At 34.2% G+C, this 14,981-nt stretch overlaps 1 pseudogene; it reads left to right on the forward strand.

The window, feature by feature from the left end:
* Window positions 1–11,387: 11,387 nt before the first annotated feature.
* Window positions 11,388–13,618, forward strand: LOC120196312 (annotated as a pseudogene).
* The last annotated feature ends 1,363 nt before the right edge of the window (window positions 13,619–14,981 follow it).

The following is a 14,981-nucleotide window of genomic DNA, read 5'->3' on the forward strand; positions in this document are numbered from 1 at the left end:
TTGTGTCAAAATTAGAGATAATTTATTTCTCGGACTCTCACAATTTGAAAATCATGAATTTTCGAAAACTCGACACTCAGATCTTACGTTTGATTTATACCTTGTGTAAATTAATTAAGGCTTTTTAGTTTAATTAAATCACTTATTAAGTAGATTAATGATTATCCATTTTAGCATTTACATTGCTTGTTTATGATGTACATTAGGGCAATTTTAAAAAAATGTGTGTACATATATGTAGAGTATGACTCCACGCAACTGGCAACGAATAAGCAACAAAGAATGAGAAATATAGTATATATTTTAGTACAAGTATTGATGTTTGATTCATTAAATAATTAATTTATAATAAATATTATAAAAAATTATTATGAGAAGAATCATTTTAATCTAGTTTGTTCTATTGATAACATTAAGATTTAAACTTTGAATGTTATTTAAATAATAAAAATAAAAGAGGTACCGAAGTAGATAATTTACCCGAAAATGAAAGAGGTGCATGATCTCAAACTTAATTTTCAAAGTATTCCCTTGCGTAGTGAGAAAGGTGATGAAAGGAATGAGAAGAGAGCTTGGTTTTAATAAGTTATGGTGATATATTAGCTTCCCCGCCACATTAACTATATTTCTTATATAGATATTTGTACTGAACATCAGATCCATAGCAGAATCCCACTGCCACCCTTTTAACCACCTCCAATCAATAAACTGTTACGGAAGACGGTTATCAGATAGAGCAAAATCGCAACTGATAATTTGAGAAAATAAAAATGAAGATAAAAGAGATACAAAATTTACGTGGAAAACCCCTAAATAATATAGGGTAAAAACCATAGACAATGGTAGAAGAATTTCACTATGAGAAAATAGGAATTACAACTTCTCTCGATCTACCAAGGAGAAAACAATGATAATTATCTCTTGATAAAAATGAGAAAACAACTCTCAATAAACTCTCTAAATTCTCTCTAGTATTGGAAGAAAGCTAGAATGCTTTGGGATGGTTTTGAAGCTAAATGAGGTAGGGTATTTATAGTTGAATCTTAAGGACTAATCTTACAAATACCCATAAGTTCAATGATTAAATTATGATTATTCCATTTAACTTTTTCAACAATTTGGTGGCCAATATTTGACCAATTTAGCCGCCCATTAATGATGCCAAATTGCCACCCCATTATGTTGACTAATGCTACCAACTTTTAACAATCTCCCACTTGAAGATTTGATTGGAACAATCATATCTTCACACCATTCTTTCTACCTTGTACCATCATGTTGCTTATGTTTTTGTCAGGCCACAAGAGGATTGACACCAGCTAAATTTATCAGCGTTGATTGCCTTCGTCATGAAATCTGCTATATTGTCTTTGGTATGGATCTTCTACATATCTACCATCCCTTCTTCCACCTTTTCATGAATGAAATGGTATTGAACTCGTATGTGCTTTGTCCTTGAATGAAATGTTAGATTCCTTGCTAGATGCAAGGCGCTTTGACTATCATAAAACAAAGAGACATACTCTTGATTGTTCCCAAGCTCCTCCAATAGCATCTTCAACCAAATTGCTTCTTTACTGGCTTGTGTAGCTGCTACATATTCTGCCTCTATTGTGGATGTAGCCACAACTAACTATAATTTTGAAACCCAACTTACAGCTCCACTAGCAACTTTGAACACATATCTTGTAGTAGATTTGCTTTTATCCAAATCCCCTACATTGTCAGAATCTACATACCCATTGATTAGTAAATTTGATCCTCCGTAACATAACACAACATTTGAGGTCCCTTTGATGTATCTCAGGATCCTCTTTACTGTATTCCAATGCTCTTAGCCTGGATTCGCCATGTACCGACTAACCACTCCCACTGCTTGTGTAATGTCTGGTCTTGTGCATATCATAGCGAACATTAAACTTCCCACTGCTGATGCATACGGTACTCGAGACATCTCCATCCTCTCTTTTTCACTGCTAGGACTCATACTGGATGATAATTTAAAGTTAATAGGAAGAGGGATATAAATTGGCTTACAATCTTGCATGCTGAATTGTTACAATATCTTCTTTAAGTAATTCTTTTGTGAAAGCCAAATCTTCCTATTACTTCTGTCTCGGTGAATTTGCATCCCTAGAATCTTGTTTGTTGATCCCAAGTCCTTCATTTCAAATTCCCTAGCCAGTTGTGCCTTCAATTCTTCAATATGATCTTTGTTGGGTCATGTCATCCACATACAACAACAATATAAATAAATCGTTATCATCAGACCTCTTGAAATAAGCAAAAGGGTCTACATTAAGTCTGTTGTATCCAATGCACATAATGAAGGAATCAAATCTCTTATACCAACACCTCGGCGCCTGCTTTAGACCGTACAGAGATTTGTTCAACCTGCAAACCAAGTTCTTCTTTTCTTTTTCTTCAAAACCTTCAGGTTGGAGCATATGAATCTCTTCTTCAAGGTTTCCATAAAGAAAAGTTGTTTTAACATCTAGTTGCTCTAGATGTAAGTTCAATGTAGCACACATTGCTAAACTACTCGAACTGTTGTTAGTCGAACCACAGGAGAAAATATTTCATTGAAATCAATACCTTCTTTTTGAGCATATCCTTTGACAACCAGTATTACACGATACCTCTCAACTTGATCATTACCATTTCGCTTAATTTTGAAGACCCCCATTGTTACCAATTGGGTTCCTTCCTTGTGGTAGTGGCACAAGGTCCCATGTATTATTTTTATGAAGGGCTTCGATTTCTTCTTGCATCGCCATCATCCACAGTGAAGTATCTGAGCTGTTTATTGCCTCCTGGTATATTGATGGCTCACTGTCCTCTGTTAAAAGGTAGTATGTAATATTACCTTCTATAACATAATCTGAGTGCCAATTGGGAAGTCTTCTCACACGATATGATTGGCAAGTTGTTGGAGCTTCAGAACTCTCTGGTTCTTGTTCATCATGTGCTGGTTCTACTTCAGAAGAATCTTCTTGTTCAAACTCCTTTTCCACATGTATCTGTGTAGTCTCTGACTTTTCAGCGCTACCATCTTCTTCTTTTCTTTGTAGCTTATCTTCTACAAAGATAACATCCCTGCTAATAATCACTTTGCAGGTAGTGGGATCCCACAAACGATACCCCTTTACACCATCAGCATACCCCAAGAATTTACATTTCCTGGATTTTGGATCTAGCTTTGAAATTTCTTGGGAGTTGTACATCACGTACACAATACTTCCAAATACATGGAGGTTTGAATAATCAGCTGGTTTACCAGTCCACATATCCATTGGTGTCTTCAGCTCTATTGCAGTTGATGGAGCTCGATTCACCAAATAACAGGCGGTATTAACTGCTTCTGCCCAGAATGATTTTCTAGGCATGCATCCCTCAATATTACTTTTGTTCTTTCTAACAAGGTTATGTTCATCCGCTCTGCCACTCCATTTTGTTGAGGAGTGTTCGCCACTGTGAACTGTCTTTTGATGTCTTCTTTCATGCAAAAGTCATCAAATTCTTCGCTTGTGTATTCTCCTCCATTATCTGTTCTGAAACACTTGATATTATTTCCAGAATCAAGTTCCACCCGCACTTTGAAGTTTTTGAAAGTTGAAAACACATCTGATTTCTTCTTAATATGGTACACCCAATATCTTCTGGAGTAATCATCAATAAATGAGACAAAATATTTTGCTCCACCTAGGGATGTAACGGGTGCTTGTCATACGTCAGAATGAACTAATTCTAGAACACTTTTGCCTCTAGAATTTGACGTGTTGAATTTCAACTGGTGCTGCTTACTTGTTATGCAATGCTCACACAAAGGAAGTGTTACATTTGTTAAGTCTGGAAGTAGTTTTTGCTCCACAAGAACTTTCATTCCTTGTTTCTGACATGTGTCCAAGTTTCTGATGCCATAGCATTGCAGAATCTGAACTACATGAGGCAACAGAGGCTTCTGCTTCTAGCAAAGTCTCTCCCTTTAGCATGTTCAAGTTTGCAGCTATCTTTTCGCCTTTCAACACCACAAGCGCTCCACGGAACACCTTCATGATTCCTTTCCGTGTTTCAATATTGCTTGCATTATTATCCAACAATCCGTAGAATAATAAATTTTTCTTTAGGCCTTTCACGTGACGTACATCTCGAACAACTTTAATTGTTCCATTGTACATCTTCAATTTGATGGTTCTCATGCCAATGATCTCTAAGGCATGATCATTGTAACTATACATAGATCCTCCTGAGAGAGGTTCATAATGATGGAACCATTCTCTTCTTGAGGTCATGTGATATGTTGCTCCGGAATCAATGAGCCATATATCTACAAATCTTTTTCTGCCTTCCACTGTGGTTGACACTTCACAACATAAAGCATCTTCATCATCTGAAGTGTTTGCGGTATCGCCTTGTGGATTGGAGTTTTTATTTAGACTCCAACAATCCTTCTTCAAGTGACCTTCTTTCCACAGTTATAGCACTTTAAATTCTTCTTGCTCCTCGACTTCGATCTACCATGTTTGTGACTGATGCTTTGGCCACATTCTGTTGATCTCCCTCTCATCATTGTCATCGTTGTTAATACTTCTACTTGTTGCAGATTTACTTGTCTGTCTTCCTTGTTCTTGCGTCGATTTTCTTCTTGTAGAACAACAGATGCAACGTCATCGAAGACTAGACTAGTAACATTATTGTTTTTCAAGTTGATGATGAGTTGATCATACAAATCCGGTAGACTTTGAAGTAGAAGTTCAACACGTTATTATTCTCTTATTTTACAGCTTAAGGATGTAAGCTGAGAAAATAAAGTGTTCAGTGTATTTAAGTGCTCCGTCACTGAAGTAGATTCTGGCATACGGATAGTGTATAATTCGACTCGAGATCTTAACGAGTTGAGTCGAGCAAAGTCCAATTCGACTCGATAAGTTCGCGAGCAACTCGTTAATTTTTTTTATATTTTTTAGTAATTATCTTTAAAAATATTTCATTTAAAAAAATACTAATTTACTAATAAATAATAAAAAAGATGATAAATTACTAATATGTTAATTTTCTAATAAACAATAAAAATTATTAAATTATTAGTTAAAAATTATTATTTTACTATACCCAAAGTCAAACCCTAATTATTATTTTAATATATTTATGGATTATTGCTTTGAAGTTTAAATTTTAAAAACACCATTGAATTAGTTTGAATTAAAAGATCGAGACTTAGTGAAGCCATATCTGATCAAAGAAGTCGAAGAAAAAGTAAAGATTATTCAAGATAATCTTAAGATAACTATCGATCGACTGAAGTCCTACGCGGATTTGAAGAGTAAGGAAATTGAATTCCACGTAGGTGACAAAATATTTCTCAAAGTATCGCCTTGGAAGAAGATTCTCTGTTTTGGACGCAAAGGAAAACTCATTCATATATTCATTAGACCCTATGAGATCTTAAAGAAAGTTGGACCAGTGGCAAATCAGTTAGCATTGCCACCAGAAATGAAAAAGATCCACAATGTCTTTCATGTGTCGATGTTCAGGAGATATCGATCATATCCTTCACACATCATAACACTGAAAGAAATAGAAGTTTAATCTGACTTGACATATGAGGAAAAACCAGTGCAGATCTTAGCATATGAGGTAAAACAACTAAGGAACAAGACAATTCCATTAGTTAAAGTTCTATAGAGAAATCACAAAGTACAAGAGGTGACATGGAAATGTGAAGAGGACATGAGAAGATATTTTCCTCATCTCTTTATACAGTGAAAATTCGAGGATGAATTTTCTTAAGGGGGAGAATTGTTATACCCCAAACATCGGGTCAATGACTAAAATGTAAGGATTTAAAACTTGGTGGCTTAATTTGAATAAATTGAAAAGTTCAAGGACTGATTTTAGAATTTATGTCTAGGACTTATTATCGAAGATGAAAGAATGGAAAGGCATTATGGTCTTTTAGCAGAAAATGAATTAAAATTCATTTCAAAGTTAATTTAAGCATGTGGGACATGAGATAAAGGAAAAGAAAAATCTAAAATCACTTTATCTTCTATTCTTCCTCCTTCTACCGTAACTCTCATGCTAAGGTAAGGGATTGTGAAGTTGATTAATTCTTTCATTTTTGAATTTGGTTTTTGGTTCATAGGTGGTAGAGAAACTTATGGATGCTTTAAGATGAATAGAAACTAAGAGATTGGTGAATTAAGGATGAATTAGTAAAATGGGTTTTTAAGGGATTTAATGAGATTGATTAGTATTTGAATTTTTAAGGATATATTTGACTTGTTAAGGGCCTAATTAAGGTGTTTGAAGTGTTGGAAAGGATTAAGAACATGTTTGATTGATGGGTATGATTTTTAGTTTAAAGTATTCTAAGAAGAATTTTGGGTTGTTAAAAGAGGATTAATGGATATAAGTTGTGTGGGCTAAATGTTATTGAGTTTAAGGACTTGAATAGAGTTAAGGGTAAGAGATTTAAATGAGTTTTGAGTAAAATTTGAAATGGAATATGTGAAATCTGGGTAAGAGTATCGGTACTGGAAGAACAATACCGATACTATAAGGGTAAATTGAAGGAAAAATGTATGAATCGGATGAACAATATCGATATTGATTGAATAAGTATCAATACTGATGTGGAGGTATCAATACTGATGTGGAGGTATCGATACCAAGAGGAAGATATCGATACCGTAATTGAAATGAAATTCTAGAATGTCAAAATCGTATCAATACTTAAGTGGGTATCGGTACCATAGAAGAGAAGTATCAGTATTGTATGAGGGGTATCAATAATATTTAGCCTGAAATGTTAAATTAGGTGTTTCATTTCGTTTATGTAAGTGTTAATTGGTTATTCGTTAATGAAAAGTTAGTATTGATCTTGGACATATTGATGTGTAGATTTGGATCGAAATCATAATGATCGAAGTGATATAACAAAGAGATTGAACGAAAGTTAAAATGATTTCGTTTAGGACTTACGTGAGGAAAAGGTTAGTGCAATTTATATTTTATATTAGATATGAGGACGACTTGCGATAAGCCAACCTCGAAGGTTTTCGATCGAAAACGGTTTATTTATTTTACGCAATATTTTATTATGCTTTATATAAAGTGTATTTTCAAAGTACTGTTTTTGATTTTATTTGTATGTGAATATGTTTTATATGAAAATATTCTATGTGAAAATGTGCTAAGTGAAAATGTTCTACGTGAAAATACCTATGTGAATGTGGTTTATGTGGATGAAACACACTTGGAATAATGAAATGTTAATAAATTACATGGTTAAAGCCCAAGGTATATGTATGAAAATTAGAGATATAGTTGGCATGCCAAGAGTCGAGGGTTCTACGAGGTCCTTCGGGACATATTTCTACGCAGTCTTTCGGGACAAATTTGTGTGGCACTTCGGTGCATATTCTACGTGACACTTCGGTGCAAATTATATGAGCAGTGGTGACTGCATTTAGTGCACAACCTCAATGTACTCATATACCTTGAGTTCTCAGTAATATGTGTTGGGCTAAAATAATAAAGTGATATAAATTGAATAATGAGTAACAATATATGTATTTTTATGAAAGGTAGCTTGATTTCAGTATGAAATTTTTGAATATGGATTGATTAAGCAAATGTTTTTAAATGCTTTATTATACTCATTATTGTCTCACTAAGTCAACGACTTAGCGTGTGATTGTTTCACACGTAGGTTCAAAGAGATCCAAAGGTTAAAGCTAGGAGAGGACAACATACTACTGAAGAAGATTAGATCAGAACAGTTTGAATTGTAGGTTTATTATCATTTTGTAATTTTGTTGGCATGTATCACAAAGTTTTAAATTGTAATGCTATGATTCGTTTTGTAATCATAGTATTTTATATTTATGTATATTATTAAGTATTTATTTTTAATGTGAGTTATGAAATTTTAAAAGTAACTTTGGTTTAAGGGTTTCACCACTTTAATACAAATAAAAGTCTAAAATTTTAACTAGTTTCAAAAAGTCAAAGTTTTCAAAAATCAATGTGACACCTCAGATTCGTATCCGGATCGGATACGGTTTGGGGTGTTACAATATTATTTAATAATTTAATGATTCTTCTTTTATTTCTTTTACTCTTTTAAATATAAAAAATATTATATATATTTGATTATAGTATATAATTCATTAGTCGATCAATTCAAAACAAGTACCGTAAAGGTCCATTATCCCTTCTAAATCGATCTTTTCAATTTATAACATTCGAATTCAAAAATCCTAACTTTATCATTCTCGAACTTAAAGATCATGTAGGGCCTAGTTAAACTCAAACTTTGAATGTTAGAGCATGAGGCAATCTCATATTTGAAAAACGTCTATATCTTCTTGCCCATGTCCGGTTTTCAAGCCAATTATTTTTGTCCAAAACATCTAATATTCATGTAGGAGTCCAGGTTTACGGTATGCATTTTCACCTTCCAAAAATGTTACCTTTTAAGTTTAAATTTTAATTAACCCTAAATATAAATCTCAAACTTGAACAGCCCTATTTATTTTTCTTGAACATTTTTTTATTAAATAAATAAACAAGTAAATGGACTGTTTTTTGGGGCTATATCTGGTTTACTTAAGGTGTAGGGTTTTCGTATTATAATTAAATATGTATCACGGGACTTGGTAACCTTAAGCACTTCACTCGTGTATTTGTCGTGTTTTCTATTTTTGGCAATCATGTGCTTTGTCTCTTCATATAGTGAATAAGAAAAATAAATAAATAAATAAATAAATAAAAGGATCACGGGAATAACTAAGCTTCTCAATCCTCATGCTTCCACCTAATCTCCCGTTGTTTACATATAAAAACCTTATTTGGTCATGGAATTGTACCGACTTAATCACATGTAGATGCAGTAGTATTTATAATTTGTATACTCAACTTGTTGACGTTTGTCACTAATATAAATTCGTTAAAGTTTATTAATTTCAATGCAATTTATTCACGGGTTTTAATTAGTATAAATATCTTAAAACAAGGTTTAAAACAAGGTTTTAATTAGTATAAAATTAAAGAATTTTACATTATATAAATGGACTCTAACTCATATATATATATATATATATAACTTTTGGTTGATGCGTGGGATGTAGGGTATAGGAATATAAATAAAGGAAATTTTGTACTTTTATTTTTGTTATTTGAATATGTTTAAAGTCTTGTTATAGATTTATATGAAATTTTTAGAGGGGATTAATATAAATTTAATATCAATCAAGACTAAAATAGTATTCTTTGTTAATACATTTAATTGATTATATTTTTGTTTAAGTTTTAATTTATTTTATATTTATATAATTTATCATACTTATTTGAATACTAAAATATTGAAAAATATATTAACTTGCCAGTAATTTCAACATCTTCCGAAATGAAACAATTTACTTTTAAAAAAATGTTGTAAAATGTCTGTGTTGTAAACAGTTTAATCACATCACATGAAGAAAAACTGCTAAGTTGATAATCCTATTCCTTTATAAATGCCTCTTTCCTTTGGATCAAAGGTTTAAATTATGGGAAAACTCTCTGTCCGGGAAATGAAACAAAACTGCCATTTCTCCAAATAAAACATCATGATATTGGACCCGCCTTGTCTTAAAAAAATACGATTCCAACCATCCAAAAAGAAAAGCAAGAAATGTGTATACACCGCCCATCTCTGCATTTCTGCACCCAAAAGTACGAGCCTTATAATGGGAATATTGTTGTCCTCTCCCCCGCATAATTGCATTAGCCGTGGCGTTTACGAATATATTTGTCCAGAAACAAAACTTGTACAGTTTGCTATACTTTATTATGTTGCACCTATCATTTTTTTCAAATAAGTAATTATAAAAAAAACGTATGTTAATGAAAACCGTGAATATCTAATTAACATATTTACTTTTGTAGGGATCATTTCATCAAGTCAAATCCGTCAATCAAAGATATGACATTTATTGTTGGAACAAGGAAAAGGAGATGACATTTATTGAAATATTATACAATGCAAACTTCCCTGATATGGTACGCCTCAGACCTCTCTGATTTAATGATATTGATTTCTCACACTTGCGCCCAACGTTTATTTTAATGACTCTAGCTACACATTAGAAAGCCTATAATGGATGCACAATTATTTTCGACATTTTACGTGTTTTTAAATTGGGATGATTCATTTTTTTAAATATTAAAAATATAATTATTTATTTACAAACTAATTACTTGAAGATTGTTTCAAGGGTGAATTTTATGGCCAAAATAATAAATTGACGAGACTACTATTTAAAAAGAAGTAATTCGTATATACCAAAATGTAAAGATAGAGGGGTCGACATCTGGAAAGTATTGATTGAAGTTTCCCATTTCAAGATAGAGAAATGGATGCATGGTAAATGCCGAACATTGGGTAACCCAAATTACATAATCGTATTCATGTCCAAATTAACTATAGTTATTTGCTTGCATGATGACATATAGCTCTCCAATCCATTTAAATATCTCTTCATAATCTAAATACAAGTGTTGCATTTTGAACATTAACCATGCCACATCGGCGGAAGACATGCCACATTATAATTTTATAAATAAATAGTAGTGTGTGGTTTTCATATTAAAGATTAGTTATTTTAGTTAATACACTAGTAAATATGTGTGAGGATGGTAATATGAATTTTCAGTAAAACATCTGAGTTTTGATATTGGATGCACGTGGCAAGTCAGAATCAAGTTTGACAGAAAACACAGACAAATGCATGTGGTGAAAGAACAATCAGCTACCTTAAACCGCAACTGTGAGCGCCCAGCGGGCACCCATTAACTGGACCCCGACTATTCCCGCACTCTCACACTCCCAACACGCATTACACGCAATCCGTTTAGTTCTGTTTGTACGGACAACAAGTCGAGTCAGATAATAAATTTTGACCATTTCCAACTTGATATTCTTATTAATTTTATATTAATGCAATTGATAAAACATGTTACTCATATGATGTAAAAAAAGAAAAAGATATTATGGAATATAATAAAAATATCATTTTATCATAAATTTTTTTTCAATTAAATTGTACTGTATATTCTAATTGAAATTTAAAAATATATATCATATATTCTAACCTTTACCGTATAAATGATGAATGTAATCTAAAATAGATCTCATTATGAACCGAAGATGACGAAGTAAAAAGAAATGGCGGGTCCGTCCAGGTCAACAGTGATTCCATCGAGGGCCGGGCCACCATGTGAGATATTTATCATATATTCCATTTCTGTGTGAAACCCTGTACTCCATCTAAACATTACATTTCTCAATATAATTCTTAATCTTCAGTACAATACAATAAATATCATTTCACCCCTTTCTTCGGAGTAATTTCTTTTTTTAAAAAAGTACTTGTAACGAGTTGTATTTCCCCGTTCCATCATCCACTTGTTTTTGGTTTTCTTCGTCTGTCTTGATTTCCTTTCTTCATTCAAAATCATTTATCTCGACTCTCCTAGTCACGAATAAAGGGGGAACAGAAGCAAATCTTTCCCTTGAAAAGTTCCCAGAGGTCCGGGAACGGAGAGGTGAGCCAGTAGTTCTTTCCATGAACCCTAGACACTATTACTCCTTACCTGATCAAACAGAAGCCATAGCTATAAAGAGATTACAATTTGCAAGTGATCGATCGACAGAGAGCTTAGAATTTAAATAGATTAGGCAGAGCCCTCCCTCGGCTTGTCTTCATTCTCCGGCACCTGAAATCCAGACAAATAAAGTCCAAGTTGAAAAAAATAGGTGGGAAGCTGATCATCGGGAGAAAAAGAAACACCATCCCTTTGTTTTTGTTTTTGTCAGTTTTTCGTGTGAATGGATCATGCTTCTGTAGGGGGTGCCGCAACCAACTCGAATTGCATCAACGAGGGTTCATCACCTGGTGTAGTTATAGCTTCAGAAACGCCGCCAACGGTTTCACAGCAAGGTGGAGCAGTTGAGTCGTCTTCTTCCCCCGCTCCACCGAGTCGATACGAATCACAAAAGCGTCGAGACTGGAATACTTTCTTGCAGTACTTGAAGAACCATAAGCCTCCGTTAACGCTAGCTCGTTGCAGTGGTGCCCACGTCATCGAGTTCTTGAAATACCTTGATCAGTTTGGCAAAACTAAAGTTCACATGATGGGTTGTCCTTATTTCGGACATCCAAACCCACCCGCTCCTTGCTCTTGCCCACTCAAGCAAGCCTGGGGTAGCCTCGACGCGCTGATCGGACGGCTTAGAGCTGCTTATGAAGAAAACGGTGGACATCCAGAATCGAACCCTTTTGCAGCAAGAGCTGTGAGGATTTATTTGAGGGAAGTGAGAGAAGGACAGGCAAAGCTAGAGGGATTCCTTACGAGAAGAAGAAACGAAAAAGGTCTACTGTCACAACTACTGCTGTTGATGTCAATGTGTCGGTGGCAGCCGCTCAAACTGTTGATGGTGGTGCGGGTAGCGGCGGTGGCGGAGATGATAGTGCTGGTGGGACTGCGGCTAATGTTGGTACTGCCACCACTACTAACGTATAGTTTTTTCCTTTTACTGATCTTATTCATTTCTTCTCCTAATATCTGTTTTATACTATGATTATGAGGTATAAATCTGGGGGTTCTCTCTGAATATTGGATTGGTATCCCATGAACCAAAATTAGTTAAAAATCTAGTTTTTATCTTTTTCAACTGATCTCCCAATTTTTTTTCCTGTTTGATAAGACTTTTTTTATCGTCTCTTGTTATGCATGAACATTACTACTACTCTAAACTAGTTCTGAACGCGTATATGTAAAAGTAAAAATGAAATGAAACACAAGAAGTATTGATAAGAAGTTTTAAACTATTGTTTCTTCTGCCATTTTGTCGGAGCTGTTTTGATAGACAGAATTTAGGAAGGAAAAAGAATCCCTTTCTGTCTTGTTTGCTTCTTCCTCAACAAGAAGCAAATGGGTAAGTTTACATTCCCCCATCATGTCACCATGGAAACTTGGCTACTTATCATCATTGATATTTGGTTTCTGTTTCCCTTCCCCTTTTGACCTGATAAGCCCCAATTACATGCATGCATTTGCATGGAATTCATTACAAAGAAGAAAACCCATATTTTTTAAAGAAAAAAAGAAGAAAATTCCAGCAATTTCCTTAGGATTATTCTTCTTCGTTGCCATTATGACCATACATACCACAATGTAGAAGGAATCGACCATTAAATCTTGAACAGTTGCATATCTTATCTTAAAAAAAAAGTCTCTGAGCATCTTTTTTCTTGTTTGATTTTAAGTGTAGGGTTAAGATTTGTATCTAGCTCAGAAACCTCCAAGTGTGGAGACATGAAGAAGGGTGAAACACACACAAGTAACTGACCAAATCTCTTACAACAAGATTTCTGGTTCAGCTGGGCTTCCCGGCTCAAAGAGCAAATTTAAAGATTGTAGTAAATGTAATATATAAGCACACGTGCTCCTCACAGAAATTTTACGTCTTTGCAGTGGTTTACACACTTCTAAGTTTCAGTGTCAGGTGGTCTCTATATCTTTGATCTAAGATTTTGGGTCCTGTGTTGTTTTATCCTTTTGAATCTCACCCCCTTTTTTATTTATATGTTTTTTCTCCGATCCTCTCAAGCTCGACCACTCACAAACAAAATGATATATGGCTGAAAGAATCAATGAATATTTAAAATAATCCTAGTGATTGCTGCCATTAATATTTTTTATTTGGGTAACCACTCAGGCTCAATGTGAAAGAGACCCGTAGCCAACCCTTATTTCTTTCTTCCTTTCTTCCATTCTATGTCATTGCATAATTATATAGGAATATTATCTTATTATTAATTATATCTGATATCACACCCAATTTGTATAATATTCTGTTTAGCTATGATAACCTAGATAGATAAACCCACCAATCACTTTCCAGCGTAACCCCAGTTTTCTTTTCATTTCTAGACCCATCCAATCCATTTTGATCATTGCTACGTTTATTTCTTCTTTTCATCGACCATTTTTATTCTCTCTGCAAATACTTAAGGAAACTTTCTGCTCTTTACGTCGCTTAATACGCCTTTAAAATTTAATTGCTACTATCATTTTGTATAATAAAGTGAAGCTTAATTTGAGTTATTGATTCCACATATAAAGTCAAAAAAGAAAGCTTATAGTAGATCCTTTCTGTCTTTAAATCTTATCATCTAAATATGTCCCTCTTTAGATATTCAGCATCTTCAAAGCTTTGTCACGTAGTTCGAACTGCAAGTCTTTTAGGTTTTGAACTCAACACACCCACTTTGGTTTTCAGTAGTTCTCAAACTAGGTAAATTAGGGAGTGGAAATATGAGCTGTGTTCATTTCTGTTGTCTCTACTTACGGATTTTCATAGTTTTCGAGGCCAATGCCCGACGGTACTTTTAAGAGATGGATTGGAGAGAGAAAGTGGGTGGAGCCGTGGGGTTGTCTAGAGGCACCTGCCTCGGCTAGTCTTGTCCAGCTCCACTGGCAAGTGTTATAATTGTGGTATGGATTAAAAGGAATATATGGTTTATTTATTTTAAAGCTCACAATTTACATCCAAAAAAGGAACCATGCCCTGTTTTATACGCACAAAACTGAACGGGCAACGCCTTAACACGTCGGGCGTATGTCCTAACCTACATCGGGTTTAAACCATAATCTTTTACGTGAACTGGTCACCAGAGCCATCATCGGGATTTGTTCGACAGACCAAACTTTAAAGGGTCCTACGAACCCTTTTCTGCGCTTGGCTGTTTTCAGTGACATGATATTCAGTTCATCTCTCTGGTGATCAATCTCAGGAGAGTTTCTTTTCTCCATCGTATCATCTCTGTAGCATCGGGATGCAGTAGAGAGCCTAAGGATGTCGCTGTTTTTTTTTAACAAAAGTTACAGGGTAATGTTTTGGGACAGCGTTGATTTTTGTCTTCCAGTTA

Source organism: Hibiscus syriacus, unplaced genomic scaffold (assembly GCF_006381635.1).
Source record: "Hibiscus syriacus cultivar Baekdansim isolate YM2019G1 unplaced genomic scaffold, ASM638163v2 tig00117032_pilon, whole genome shotgun sequence".
Taxonomy (NCBI): Eukaryota; Viridiplantae; Streptophyta; class Magnoliopsida; order Malvales; family Malvaceae; genus Hibiscus; species Hibiscus syriacus.